Source organism: Scyliorhinus canicula, chromosome 10 (genome assembly GCF_902713615.1).
Source record: "Scyliorhinus canicula chromosome 10, sScyCan1.1, whole genome shotgun sequence".
NCBI lineage: Eukaryota > Metazoa > Chordata > Chondrichthyes > Carcharhiniformes > Scyliorhinidae > Scyliorhinus > Scyliorhinus canicula.
The window spans coordinates 119,617,853-119,634,292 of NC_052155.1; the positions used below are offsets into that span (position 1 = coordinate 119,617,853).

At 38.6% G+C, this 16,440-nt stretch overlaps 1 long non-coding RNA gene across 1 annotated transcript; it reads left to right on the top strand.

The window, feature by feature from the left end:
* Positions 1-3,151: 3,151 nt before the first annotated feature.
* LOC119972630 lies at positions 3,152-7,252 on the top strand. The gene is made up of 2 exons (XR_005462121.1): positions 3,152-4,868; positions 6,318-7,252. It is a non-coding gene; the product is annotated as an uncharacterized LOC119972630 (long non-coding RNA).
* Positions 7,253-16,440: the final 9,188 nt, after the last annotated feature.

Here is a 16,440-nt window from a genome sequence, read left to right on the forward strand (position 1 = left end):
CGATGGACGATGAGTGGGGGTTTCGGGTGGAAATTATTCGCCACGAGGGCTAACAAAGAGTCGCAAGACTGGGTATCGGGTGCATCTGGATGAGTCAGACTCTAAATTAGGTTATATGAAAGTCCGCCATAAGCCATTAGCAAAACCACCATCTGTCTTTCATCCCCGATGATTGCGCTCGTCCGAAAAATGTATTGCATCTGTTCAATGTACTGTTCTCAGTCATCCGTACCTGCCTCAATTAGTTCAAGCTTTCCAATGTGGTGCATTGCCGTGGGTAGGTTGGAGGCCACTGGAGGCACAAACCAGATGGTCCAACTGTGCAGCACTCTGTGCCGATGGCAGCTCCATTTTACCCTCGTCGCCAGTGTAGCATTCACACCAAGAGAATAAGCATGAACGGCAAGTAGGATGCAAAACAACACTTTTATAATAATACTCGTCTCGTCGAAATGTCTCCCTCCCTGACCTACACCCAGCTCGGGGTTATTATAATGTGAGGCTCCCCTTGTTAAAGGAAAGCTCCACCCCATTACCAGGGATGTTCATATTCATTGGAGGTCACGGGCAAAATGAATGGTCTACACCCTGTGGCCTCCGTGGGAGTTATAACAGGGCTGAATTTTTCCAGCCCCAGGTTTTGGCAAGCCTGAAGGTGGTGAGGGGGTGGTGGAAGGGGCCACATAGGGATGGCTCCCTGACATCCTCTCAGGCAGCTTGGGATGCAGATTGGCTGCATGCTGCACAGCGGAATCGGGTACCTGCCAATCAAATTGAATTTAATGGTGAGTTCAGAGGCAGTCACTTAGGAGGCTGGCTCCAGGACAATTTTGACACTGACCTCGCTGCAGGCAAGTGCGGGCTTAGGACTCCCATTTCTTCCGACTCTACAGGGAAGCCCAGCCTCTGGCATCAGAATGCAGAAAGGTGTGCAGGTTAGGTGAATTGACAATGATCAATAGGCGGGATTACAGGGATTGGGTGGGGGAGTGGCTGAGGTAGGGTGCTCTTTTAGAGGGCCGGTGCAGACCTGATGGGTCAAATGGCCTCCTTCTGCACTGCAGGAATTCTATGGATTCTATCGATACAGAATGCAGTGTCAGGATCCAAGCAAACAATGGTTAGCACTGCTGTCTCACAGTGCCAGGGACCCGGGTTCAATTCCAACCTTGGGTGACTGTCGTGTGGAATATTTACATTCTCCATATATCTGCGTGGGTTTCCTCTGGGTCTTCCGGTTTCCTCCCACAGTCCAAAGATGTGCAAGTTAGGTGGATTGGCCATGCTAAATTGCACCTTAGTGCCCAAAGCTATGCAGGTTAGGTGGGATGATGGGGATAGGGTGGGGGAGTAGGCCTAGGTAAGGTGCCCTTCCAGAGGGTTGGTGTGGATTTGATGGGCCGAATGGCCTCCATCTGCACTGTAGGAATTCTATGGTTTTATGATTCTATATTCTAGACAAATGGAGAATTTGAAAATATTTAAATTGTGATTGGTGATCACACAAATAATGTGAACTAAATGATAAAGCTTACGCGGATTGCTGAAGTCCCGTTTATTTCACTCTGACAACCGTCAATAGCTTACTGGAATCACAGTTAAATTCTTTCACAGACAAAAGAAACCTTAGGAAAATGGCAGAAGCAATAAATGAGAAGGGAAGCATTTTACATAATGTTTCAAAGCAGCAGACTGGCTGACAGCAATCGCTGGTGCCTACTACCTCCCTCCTTGTGTGAGTTCATTTTGTTGGGGGAGGGACAGTAGTGCTGATTTCCAGGCAGATTGTGCCCTCATATAGGGTTCAAGAAATAAGGCAGCATTACTGTTTTGCGACAGAGAAGTAAAGGAAAACATAACATATTTAACATCCAAAACAATAGAATTTGTCAGGAGCCAGGAAACGATTGTGTATAATCTTTAAAGCAGCTCAAGCCAGGATTTCCTTAATGTAGGAAGTCCTTGCTAGCTACTTGGGTTAGAATGATGGAATATTAGCATTGTGAATACACTGCTGCCAATATAATAGGTGGCAATGCTGTTTCTTCCATGAATCCTTTGATTCCTCCACACCTGCTTTTGCAAAAATGTCTGCAACCTTCCCATTTTCTTTTTAATAGATGTTCTGTCTCGCTGCATTGCATTAATCCCTTTCTGCTTAGCTGCTTCCCTTTTTGTTTAATTTTTCCCATGCTTCTATCCTTTCTTGCTTATTTTTAAAAGTCTGCTTTAGGTTGTTTCCTGGCTAATATCGTAGTTTTGGCGAACAAGTCGGGTACAAAATGAATTAATTACAGACACAAAACCTTACTTGATGAAAGACAAACATGCAAAAAAAAAATCCCTCGCTAAATTGAATAAGGCTTACCATGCGCATGTTTAATTTGCGTTCTCTTTGTACACTGTGCATCGGTATATAGACATGCTTCAAAATGAATGGATGCCTTCTCTGTGTGTTTAAAAAATGATCAATCTAGTTTGCTCTGAGCTGAGGAGGTTTTGTACGTCGAAGATTTGTATATGTTAACACTTTAGGAATGTGGTAGTAATATATTTGAAATACAATACCTAACCATCCTAATCTTTGTGAGTGCAAGGGAAAAAATGCTTTGAAGTGTAAATCTGAAAACTAAGTGATGTTGGTTATTCTGGAAAAAACATGAAAGCTAATATATTAAAGGAAGATATATTACCAGGACAGTTTTCTGTGAAACGCTAGTATAACAAACAGGAATCTTTATTTTCATAGATGTTGATTTTTCCCCTCCCTCTAATACTATAAGAAATTATTATCTTGCCACTAGGTGGCTTTTTGTGATCATTTTTTTTCTCACAATTAGTCTTTAATATGGCAGTTTAAACAAAGGTAAAACATTAACTGTCTAGCTGCTAGCGCAGTCTGCTAATTATGATCTAATTTCTGTACCATTTTCAATTCGAATCTTAAATCTAAGTTTTATAGTTATATGATTTCAATTTCTGAAGTGTTCTTTGATCCTTACATTTCATATTTGTTTGCAAAAAAAAATGAACAGTAGAACAAAGCTGATAATTTATGCAGAAACAGTCTCCCAGCAGACCTTACAAGCACATTCCTAGCCATCAACAGCAGAATGCAGACTAGGCTTGACACTGGTCTAATTAGCATGGAGATATGCATCGCCTCATTGGAAATTCAAATTGCTTTTTTTATAATGTACCTCAAATTGTGCTACTTCAAACATCGTATTTGATTTCCAAAGCCCCCTGGGCATCACATAATGTCTAGCTTCATCCAGGGTATGGAGCATTTATTGAACAACCTGCCGCGACTGTGCCTGGCTTTCGGAAAACACCCAAACATTGTAACCCTGGGACCAGCTTTCCTTTCTGTTAGACAGCAGATATTCTCCTTTGGAATTCGGGATGCCACGTTTGTAGGTTTAGTGACGATATGTGAAATCTTCATCCTGCAGTGGCAGCTCTGTGGAGAGTTGCCTCTTTGTGCCACACAGTGTGGGAAGGGAGTGTTCATTTTCAACTCAGCACACTTGAATATGTGGCACATAACTACAGCTGTGAATGCCAGTATTCCATTCTTCAATAAGCAAAATGGCCAGATCACAGTGATTGTGCTTCTTTTCCTTCTCTTACACAAGGCACCGTCTGTTGCAGCGTTTCAGTGTCAGTGTTGTGAGTTATGTGTGAAAAGTTGTCTGAGGCATACATGACATGTAAGGAGAATCCTGCCAACATCAGGGCCCCTATTGCCATGCAGCAACAAGTGGCAGAATCAATGGTGTACAGTTATTCAGCAATGTAATTCATTTCACTGGCTTTGGCTTCTGGCCAGCTCCGCCATCTGTCTCTCTCTCTCTCTCTCTCGCATTTGCCCTAGATTTCGTAATGTTACGTGCTTGCCATCCTTATTCCATGTCAGAGGTACAGCACAAGTCTCATCCCCGTTCCGACGCAAATTTTACATCAGTCCGGTGCTGTGGCATATTGGTCAATGCCATGCGGAAGGAAAGAGTAAGTGAAAGCAAAGGGATGACTGGAAGGACATGGTATTCTTGTTTCTGATACCCGGTATATCAGCAATTATTTAAAGCAGTAAAAAGGATCTAACTCACACGGTGGCTTCCTCTGCTTCGTTAGACCGTCTTCGTTATCCTTATCGGATACTGGCATTGCATGCCACCGCACAGCTCGTGGGGGTGCCTACAGTAAAATGCTTGTAGATAGCTGCCACCAAGCAGCCTCCTACCTTGAAAATAGGGCGACTGCTCCAGGATCTTATGCATGCTTGCTGTTTGAAGCTGCAGAAAAGTGAATAATCAATTAACTATTGATTTCTTGTAAGTTTTGGTAAATTTCAAAGGCAAGACAAAGAGCGTGGTTTAAACAGAACACAGCGGGGAGCTGGCGTAAATTAGACAACAAACAGCAGTCTGGAATAAACTAACGCCTCATCAGAAAACCATCTTGGAAGAATTAATGCTAGCTGTTGGAAGACAATGGTTTCTTTAATCAAAGCGGCAGGCAAACAACAGTATTACTCGTGAATGTGAAAGCGGATCTAATTATAACTGCCCACAATTTTATGGTGGTTTCGAGTAGTGTAACAGATGCAAAGGTGTTGTCTTCATGAAGCAAGAAGTGAACCTTGAAATATGGCTTCTGGATTATGATGCCTTTTGAGATTTTAAAACCTTCCAATTCATCAAAACAGCAGTGCAGTTTAATTTGTTTATCAGGAGGTATTTCAATTCCATCACAAGATACGCACACATCGGCTGTATCATCTGACATAGATAATATCTGTTTGTAATCCTGCAGTTATAGCCTGTTTTATTTCCGGTATCAAGTAAAAGCATTGAATGTGATCTGTGAGTAGGTTGATATTGTATATATTTAAATGTTGCAATCCTTTTTCTATGTTTCATGTGCAGTTAAAAAATACAGATAAGAATTGATGCATTTTGTTATTAAGTATTTTGAAATATAATACAATGCCAAAGAAATTGTTGGCTGATGAGATCTATAATTACCACGGTATTATTTCCAGAAAGAAATGAGCTATGGATTTTGACTGTAAAGCAGAATGTTTTAATCAGTGGTTAAATCTGTGTTGCTGTTAGTATGCAAAGCGCTTCGTTTATGTAAGGCCGAGCACAGTGAGCAATAACATTTTAACTCTTTCTTTACTTGCAATATTTATACATTATATTGCATTTTCCAGAAGCAATTGTTTTATTTTGAACACTTAAGAATGTCCGTTTCTTTCTAGTTTGCTTTGTGGCTTTAAAGCATAAACATTATGCAGAGAGTTGTAAATCAGAAAGATCAGACGTGGGTGATTTTCCTGCACAAAGAGAAAGTCATCCAGAGGCCATTCCATTCTTTCTGTATCCAGAAGAACCAATTTTATTCAAACTGCCACACAAAACCATGTCAGGGAACACTGTAACCCCATTCAGACAGACATTTTTAATGTGATCTTGCTTTTAATAGAACAGTGTAGACATGGCCAATGACCAGAAGTTAAACCGAATGCAAACTAAAACACAAGTTCGACTTGGAATCATAACCACTTTCGCGCACGAAGGTGGAAGCTGAAGTATAGTTAGCAATCCAGATTCCTGCGTGCATGGCATCATTACTGATTGCATGTGAATAGACCAAAAGTAGCATTCACAGTAATGTCATCAATAAGGATCACCTCTGGATTGATATCCATTGTCAGTTGTAGGCAAGTGCTCTCCTAAGACTGAATTTAAGCATATGAGCAACATATGGGTGAGGTGCATCTGGTTTTGTATTGATGCTCGAAGAAAATTATGCGAAGCACCTTCAGGTATTTATGCATAATTTCTAATGTACATACGTTTCCCAAAATGTTCTTATTTAAAATCAAGGTGGAATAATTTTTTTTAAATCAACCAACTGGACTTAAAATGTGCCCGACATGCCAAGTTAAATGGCATAATTGCCAATTTGATGATATTAGAATTAATAACAGTTGGGTTAAATAGATGGATTCTGTAAGGACATTTTCTATTTATATGCTTGCATAATGTAATTTTTGAGACTGACATTAGGTAATCACCATGAACCCATGGTTCTTCCCTACAAATGGCCAAAAAGCATGTTTCCCTCAAGATACACCGGTTGGTGTTTCATGTCCTGGCAGTCAACATAACAAAATAATGCCACACTTCAACATCTTACTTTAACCAAAATGTGTATTAAAAGTAATTTATTTATCCTTAACTATAATTTAAAATACTTCATTACAATTTGCAATTAATTTACTCTATTCTTTCTTCATACATTAGCAGGTGACACGGAGCATACAAATCGAATAATGTATTAATTGTGTTACGGTGCAGGGGCCATACATTTATCATTCAAGAAGTGTGAATTTGCTGTGAATGAGGATCATTCCCATCTTGTAAAGAATGGATCACCATTTCATTGGATACGGAATTATTAAGTAATTTTTGGTAAATTCAGATTCTCTGTTTGAACTACCCTTCTATCAAGTGTCAGTACAACTGGAAATACACTGCGGATGGACTGGGTGCCTCCTTTCTGTTACCTAACTTCTATTACTCAGTCTTACTGTCAACAGAACTGTGTCAAATTCTGGAGTGCCTGGTGTTGTGGAATATATCTAACATGTGGGCAGCTTTCTGAAAATCATGATTTACAATGAGAATTCCTGATTTGGGGCTTTCCTTGATGATAAGAGAAGATTTATACAAGTAAATGAACAGGAAACAACATTTCTGGCCTGCAGAAGCAAGGTCCCTTATTATTGCTGACACCCATCACCGCTGTCAGAGGATCGTTAGAGAAGCTGCTCTTCAGGAACCACCACCCTTTTGGAGGCAGTGGCCCAACCCCTTCACATTACAGCACTACCACCCAAGTCAATACTATCAGGAAGCTACTATACTCTAAAACGTTCCAAAATATTACATATTCATCAAGAATATTCTGGGAAGAACAGCAAATAGCACTCACTTACAGTATTCATGTTATTAAGAATTAATGTGCATACTAGCATGGTTCGTTCTCGACACGGTTTTAAAAAGTAGTACAACGTCAGTGAAAGTATCAACCTTGCACATTGGTAACAGAGAATATGGAATGATTGCAAATTGCACTCTCGCTGCATGATCTCCAAAACTGTTGTAAGTCTGAGCATAGTATTATATGTGTATAATGATAATATTTTTCAATACAAGCTTCTCTTCTTGTCGTCTAACCTCATACCAATGCCTTGCTAGCAATACATTCTTGTTGAACTGTCCCAAACTGCTGCATAACCCATGAAATTGTATCATGAACTTGGGTGGTAGCAGCAGAAAGAAGCTGTACCCTCAGAAAATTGAAACTCAAACGTTAAGAATTAAGCAAACATCTAAAAGAGGATGAAAAGAAAACCAAGATGTTATACAAACAGTGAAGGAAAATGTACTTAGGGGCAGCACGGTGGTGCAGTGGTTAGCACTGCTGCCTCACGGCGTCAAGGACCCGGGTTCAATCCCGGCCCCGGGTCACTGTCCATGTGGAATATGCGCATTCTCCCCGTGCCTGCGGTGGTCTAACCCCAAAACCCAAAAAGATGCGCAGGGTAGGTGGATTGGCCACATTAAATTGCCCCTTAATTGGAAAAAAAGAATTGGGTACTCTAAATTTATTTTTTAAAATGTACCTGTGCATGTACTTGATGTCACAATGTTGGAGTATGAATGATGCTCACAAATGTTCTTGCAATTTACAATGCATTACCATTCAAACAAAACAGCCTTGTCTGTTATTTACTACATTAGTAAAGAAGTGCACTGATAAAGGCAACTGTGCCATTAAAAATACATATGTATATGGCTACTTTCCATATTATATATGGGTTTGAAAATTTTGCGCTGAATATTCAGAAACTGTAAAATGCTATAAATGAAAATATAAATACAAATGAGGCAACTTAGTGCTTCTGGGCTACATATATTGACATGTTATGTGTAGGGCCCTGTCCCAGATTAGTCTATTTCCAATTGAGTGAAAAATATTCAAAATTAGAAATCTGACAAACAAAAGTAAGCTAAAGTACAGAAACCACATACAAATGTGATAGATATTGGATACTATAAGGAACTGGGACTATACCAGACCTATTTTTTTTACAGTCTTGTACATTTAAATGCAATCTAATTTTCGATTGAAATGGTTAATTTAGAGAAATTAGAGTACTGCTTGAACACCATAACCATTTTTTAATCATTCTTGGGCTGTGAGAGTCATTGACATGGCCAGTATTTATTGCTCATCTCTAGTTTCATGAGAATGTTGATAGACCTTCTTCTGGAACCACTGGAAATGGTTTTCGATACAACTCACTGGCTTGTAAGGTCATTTTAGTGGACAGTTAAAGGTCAGCCATGTTGGTTTGGGACTTTAGGCCAAGCTGACTATTGATGGATGATCTCTTTCCCCAAAAGATGTTGGTGAATCATTTGGATTTTTACAGTTCAACAGCTTCACAGCCAGTTTTACTGACTTCAGCATTGTACCTCCAGATTTAAAATAAAACTGAATTCAAATTCAAAGGACAGCACGGTGGCACAATGGTTAGCCCTGCTGCCTCACAGCACCAGGAACCTGGGTTCAATTCTGGCCTTGTGTGCAGTTTGCACATGTCCCCACGTCTGCGTGGGTTTCCACCGTGCTCCGGTTTCCTCGCACAGTCCAAAGGTGTGCAGGTTAGGTGAATTGGCCACTGTCAGTTTCCCTTTAGTGTCCAAAGATATGCAGGTTAGGTGAGGTTATGGGGATAGGTTGGGTGAGTGGGCCTAGGTAAGGTGCTCTTTCAGAGGGTCAGTGCAGACTCAATGGGCCGAATGGCCTCCTTCGGCACTGTAGAAATTCTAAATCAAAGATTTTGATAGCGCACAAGAGAAAAAATCATGTCCATTGGCAGGGGGATCAATAAGCAGATGGTACAGATTTAAGGTTATTGGCAAAATAATCAGCAGGGAGATGAGGAGACTTTTCTTTAGGCAGTAAATTGTTGTGATTTTGAATGCATGACCTGCAAGGATGGCAGAAGCAGATTCAATAGTAACTTCCAAAAGGAAATTAGATATACACTTAAGAAATAAAATAATGCAGGATTATGGAGAAAGTGAAAAAGACTTGGACTAATTGGAAAGCTCTTTTAAAAAGGCAGCATTGACACAATTGGCCGGATCAACCACGAACACTGTCTGATTATTTGGAATTCTCAAACTACCACGGTGGGCTTTGAATTCCTGTTCTTTGGATTATTAGTCTAGTAACATAGCTGCTTTGCTACTATATCTATATATCAGCATGCATTATTCACTGTATCTTCAGGGAGGTTCCATAAGCTAACACATGCTTACCAACTTTCAAATGTTACATAATTATTCAAGGAGAACATTTACGCGTGCAGCGGCATGTTGTATTTTCATGTTTTACTACTTTAACCATGTAAATGTGCCATGTCAAATTTAAAGAGGTTTGTGATAAATCATGTACCTATTAATGTATATCAGAACACGACCCTCCTGAGGACATAGCAGCTCCAGTGGAAAAGCATTGCGTTCCCAACCAAATGGTTTCAAGGATAAATCCAAGACTTGACTGGCACTTAAGCTTGCCCGCCTTCATTGGGGGAGCAATGGCAGCTTGAGTCAGGATTGTAAGGAGTGCACACTTCATTTCAAGTCAGGTCCGGCAGTGCAGCAATTGGCAAGCCCTGCTCCTGGATTGAGCTTTCCATTGGGTAAATGACATAGTCCGAATGATAGCGGCAGTGGAGAATTCTGAAGCCAGAATCTCACCATTTTGAGGGAACGAAACAACAAACACGGATTGGAGACTGGTGGCATATGGGAAGCGTGGAAGAATGTAAAACAAATGTAGACTTTTGATGCCATTAGGCATAAGGGTTAGATTTCATCAAGACGTTGAAATGAATATGAGATTTTGTGAATAAAATGCAATGCAAGGCTCTATATTTCAATCCTGTTTTACTGCAAGGTATAATGCACTCTCATTCCAACTCTTCTGAGGAATTCAATTGGCCAGTGCTCATTGAATATGTCTATATGCTAAATATCACTTAAGCAGCCTATTAATGGGGCCTTTCATTTAGGGGGAGGTAATCAGGCACTGTGTGCATCCATCCAGATTGTACAATGTTTGTTTAATGCACACGGTAAAATAAGAGAACATTGTACCTGACACATGTCTTCCCATTAAGATACATCTGTGGGTGTATTTGTGTTTATACATACACACATGTTTATATATAAAATGTATAAACACACAGAAGCAGGCCAGATGTCTAGCAGTGATTTATTTTTCTTCCACACGAATAACTGATTAGCAAATGTGAAGCTACAAAATGCTCTTTCAGTTATTTCATTAAATAATGTAATTCAGGGATCTGATAGATCCATATTACCAACAACTTCCTGTAGCGAATGAAATTTAAAAATAAATCATTGTCTCGGAAGCATCAAATTTAGTTAATGCAGTTTAATAAAATTGGTGTAACCTAATGCTGTTATAACTCAGTATACTGAGCACAATGTTGTAGAGTTGGCTTTTGTTAAATTAAGGGATCTAGAAGTCAGTAGCAGTGTGACATTCTTTATATGATTGTGTCTGGGGCATAATATGACAGGAAAAATATAATGTTTCGTGAATGACAGTTTCTAGATTTGTGTTGCCTGAGGTGGTTCAGCTGAACAATAAACTGTAATTTGATTGATGGGAAATTGAAGTGGTTCATCTAACATGCCAGTCCGTCTTACCCCAGGCTTTACTACTGCACATATGATAATGTATCACAGTTTTAGGAGTAATGTCATTTGTATTGTGTGATATGATTTTGTGCATAAAATGAAGACTTGATTGCACTGTAATGATCTAAATCAGATGCGGATTAGCAACAGAACACATTTTATTGGGGAGGTGAGAGCGAAACTGGATTTGTTCCAATTGTGTAGGCAATTACAAGTGAGGCCACAAGAGCATTAATACAGCATTGGTGCTAATATTCATGCAGAGAAAAATCAACCCTTTTTAACTGGACAAAAGAGTTGTATCTCGTAGGCATACGAACATCGTCAAATAGCAGTTCAAAAGAGCCAATCAGATAGAGGGCCAATAGTCACCTGACTCTGACTGCAGTAGTTTCTGTTTTCTGTCAAATTAATCTTGCATGAAAAACATTATGTCGTCACACGACATAATGACTGCTTCTCCGACAAGAATATTCATTTGTGTTCCCAAAACAATTTCAATAAAAATCTCCTCTTTAAACATGGGAAACATTAGAAGGCATCGTAGAAACAAATAATAACCAATAGTCTTGGTTGATTCTTTTTGTGTTTGTCTTAATATATTGCATGTCATATGAGCAACTTACTGGATAAAGAGTCATCTTTTAACCTTATCTGCACTTAAGTCATATACTATAATATGACTGTTTTCTATCATTGGGTAAAATGTTTAAGAAGATTCATACAATTCAAATGATTGAACTATTGGAATAGTTTTGTAAAGGGTTTGCTTATGAACACAGCTCATTTTTCATTTTACGACATCAACTTCATTTTTATTGCAGAAATTGAACCCCCTTTGGTTTATCTGACAGTAATGTCTTTTCCTAACCTGAACAGAAATGTGGTGAAGGTACTCTGATACCTTCCAACTTCATTATAACCGTGACCATTTATTAACTTGATGTTGAGCTTCCAGAAATAGTTACTGTAGCTCAGCATAGAACTTAGTGAAATGAACTAGATTTTATTAATTTTAGACTTTATTAAAAACGTCTGCAATTGTTTCTATGTGATGATTGATCTACTTCAAGGTAAGTTTTTAATTTCTAGAGACCATTTTATTTTTTCAAACTGCAATTATCTCATTCCAAAACTATTAAATTTACTTGTTGCCTCAGCACACCTGCGTTCCTAGTATTTTAGCAATGTGTGCGATACAAGATGAAAAATTAAATAATCCGCACATTAGCTTTTTGTTCCCCCATCCCTCTGTTATTTCTGCCTCTTTTTTTGGTCCTTATCTCAAATCCATACTACCCTCATTCATGAACAAGAAGGATGTGATAGATCCGCCCACAAGTCCCTCAGCAAATGGTGTCAACATTGCTCTTTAGACAACTTGCCAGAAGGCACATGCTTGAGGGATACTGTCACAAGGCAGCGTTCCACTCTTTCCACAGGCAGTGACACATTTCAGACTGAAGCTCACCCAATTTGAGAAGCCCTAGTGCACACAGCAGTCTAGTTCACAGGCCGTTGGCTCTCCTGGGCCATTTCAAGACGCGCTAATTTAATTTGGGAACGTTCATTTATCAGTTTCTTTCTTGTCTTAGAAATTCATGACAACAACAATTTAGTGTCACTGTTGCAAATTTTCCCCTCAATATGTTACAAGCTTCAAAAATATTCCGTACCTTCCGATTAAAACCGTTCAACAGAAGTTGTCCTTTTACAAGAGGAGATCTCTGCACATTTACTTCATCACCCCTTACTACTATATTTTATGCTTTAGATTTGCTGGTTATAAGCAGCCTGGGAGCCAGCATTTTGTGTAGAACTCCTCCTGATCTGACATAATGAAGCATTGGTCTGGTGGCAGTCTTTCTGGGGATTGCAGCTCATGGTCCACTGTTCCCATTCATGATGTCACTGAAACAAAACCTTGTGAATTCACATCAAGGGCAGTTCTACACAAAATGTCTGCTCCCAAGCCACTTATAACCAGCAAGTCTAAAGCATAAAACATAGTAACAAGCGGTGCGGAGACTGAGAAACATTGGTACATTTATAGATATGTTTCTTCATAATATTTAAGGATTATGACACATTTTAATGGAATATATTTTTCCTTTAAGGGTCTTCAGAATATTTAGTATCCCAGTGCACTTAAATGCTGTAACTCATACCATCATGTAAAGAAAATATCTGGGGTTCAAATGTGTTTGATTTTGTTTAGTTGACGAAGATATATTTTCCCATGCCGATGCCCTTTGTATTTGTGCTTGCATTGCAATAGATATTACACATGAAGATAACAATGATGTTTTCTCACAGCATTCCATATTATCCCATGAAAGAAATAGTGCAATGTCACCAAGCAAACTTCAAAGGGCCAGGTAGACGTCTCCTTTGTGGTCTTAACTATCTATAGCTGACCAATCATGATTGTCATGATTTTCATGGTGTACAGTAGGTTGAACAGGGAAAAAAGAACAACCCATTAATTAGAGTTTTGCACAAAATGCTTTTTTGCTCTTTTGATATCTTTCTAATTGTAACCAGATTGAATCTGCAGCAACTACAATTGTTAGACTTGTGTGCAGCAGATCTCCCTTTAAAGGTGGCTGCACATTTTTTAAAATGTTAATAATAACATCTACTTTTATTATGCAGTGTTTTTGTAAATCTGTCCAGGATAATTGAACATTGGCAAAAATATTCGGAAATAATTCTGGAGATATCACAGTAAATGGGTTGTACAGAGTCAGGTGAATATTACAACAGATGTGCCGGGGTTATATAGAAATACTTCAAATGGTATCTCAAATCATGTCATTTCTGAGGTTCTGGAAAAATTCACTTCTGGTTGCTTTGCTGTAGAGTGATCAAATCATTGCAGTCATGCTAAAAATGGCTCTCATTAAATTTGAAATGTGATAATATTTGGACAAATTAATTTTTTATTCATTTTAGATGACTTTGTCCAAATTAATTTCTGCTATTGTCTTTATTGACATTGCTTCAAACGTGACGACTGTGACATTCATTTCCCCAACACTTGGATTAATGTCTCTTTTTTTTTAATTACTTCACCTAGGCAGGTGTTTCCTGTCTAAATCTGACATGAAATTAAACACAGCTCCAGATGTTCTGTCTGTACAGCAGCCAGCTAAGTTTATTAGAACGTTTAATCACAGGTCAACAAATCAGTATAACAGAAATATATTGTGCACAAAGCAGACATGTAACAAATCCGCTTTAGTACAAAGGAATCAGAAAGCCACGGGTAGTTTCATCTACGTACTGATCAAATCACTCACCATGCACTGCAATTTCTTGCCTGTGCCGCTGAGCATTTAGAAAATCCCCGATGTCGTGTATCTTTTGAGTCCAGAATTGGCCCCAACGACACTCTAGGCTTATATGCATAGTGTAGTTGAGCACCATGGCATTCATTTATTAAACTCAAATAGTAGTTTGCATACTGTGTAACCGAAGCCACCAAGCAGATGTAACGAATCCTGTTTGATGAATGATTTGTTATACTTGCCTGTACAGTGAATGGGGTTTTGTGGCTTTATAGAACGATTTTTGAAATAAATATTTTATAATGCTGTTGATTAAATATTCTGGCTGCTTGACAGTTAGTAAATACGATGGAAGTCGCATCTGTTTAAACAAATATTTTTTCCTAAATTATTCATTTTTACAGATCAGTTTTGCTAGATGCCATATTGTGGCAAGTCAATCAAGTATTTGTTTTAGTGCTGCCGTGTCAGTTTCAGTGCTGGGCAAATTCATCATTTACTTAAAATAAGTGTTAACTTAAGCAGCGCCATCATACAGTTTAACACAAAATGTGCATCGTCACAGAGTCGTTTAGAGTAATACACAGTGCATGGTGTATGTGTGGAAAACAGTACAAACTATCCTTTTTTAAAATTTAGAGTACCCAATTCTTTTTTTACAATTAAGGGACAATTTAGTGTGGCCAATTGGCCTACCCTGCACATCTTTTTGGGTTGTGGCATTGAGATCCAAGCAGACACCGGGAGAATGTGCAAACTCCACATGGACAGTGACCCGGGGCCGGGATCGAACCCAGATCACTGGCGCCGTGAGACAGTAGTGCCAATCACTGCGTCACCGTGCTTCCCTAAAACAGTACAAATTATAGCAAGTGGATTATTAATGTCAAGTGGCACTCCATCTAGATAGGAAAGTTTCTTAGTATATCTATGTGTATATATATAATGTACATATATATCGATATGTATGCATACGCAAGTATATATACACTCACACACATATATATATATTTATAATACTTTAGTATGTCATTGTGGAAACCTTGGTCTTATTGTGATATGTTAGTTATATTATTTTAATTTTTTAATCATAATCAAAGTTAACATGAGTAAACAAGATTAAAACTGGAAATTTCTATGTAATATCCAAACAGCCATTTTCTTTAAAATATAATAAAATCCTGGTGTTCCCAAAACATTTTTGACTATAGCAGCTTACCTAGACACCCTGGACAGTATGTTCAGAACTCATTTGTTTGAGCGGTTTTAATCTAGGACATTGAAAAGTTACACCCGCTGTGATGTCGTCAATCACGCCAGGAGGAAAAATAGTGGCATGATTTGTTATCTGTTATTTCCCTTGCTGTGGTGACTGTCTCCCAGTGCCATGCCTGTCCTTAAGGCCATCACTTATAGGGACCACTGTCTGTCAAATCCACAGCCAACTTTAAGGCTGCCTTTGTTGCTGCAGACAAATGAGTGTGACCTTTAACAATAAAATAGGCACCTACTGAGAGAGATGAAACAGCAGCTGAAATTAAGAACACCACATAGTCATTTCAAACACTCAAGAAAAGTTAGATTTTGAACTATAACTAAATTATAGGAGTAAATGTGTAAAATTATAAGTAAATTATAGGTGGATATTGTCAATAATGAGACATACATGGCCAGTGACATTGATTAACAGATGGGAATAAAACTTAATTCATCCAGGAATGATCCTGCAATTTATTAATTATAAATGATATTGACAGAAAATATAACAAAACGATGAAGTTACTTCACTTGAAGGTTCATCTGCTTTATTCTGTCACGTGAATTATCAGTCTTCAATTCATTTATGAATATTCTAGAAGGGCAAAGAGAAAGATAAGAACGCATGCAACCTTTGATTTGCGCTAATAGCTACTTCAAAAGATCTCCAGTAAGTCCATCTGTCTGAGCAGTCATTGGATGTGGAACTGTCATCAATATTTTGTAGTATTTCAAAGCACAGCCTGAGCTTTCAAGGAGCAGCAAGTGCAAAAGACCACAACAGTTTGTGGTTTTGAAAGTCTCTTGTAACCAAACCTGCCAAGTGATCAGCGGAAAAAAAAACATTTCACAGTGCAAAAGGAAATCAATTGCATTGAACACTTTTAAGGTAATATAATACTCTCCATATGACACTAAAGAAATTAGTGTGAAATATTGTCTCACTGTTGAAGCAACAATGGAAGCATTTAGTTGTCATTTTTGTTATTTGTCAATTTTCGATGGAGGTTACAAGAAATCTAATTATTCAAATCAATATATGAATCTGTTGCATCTTCACCTTCATGCAAAAT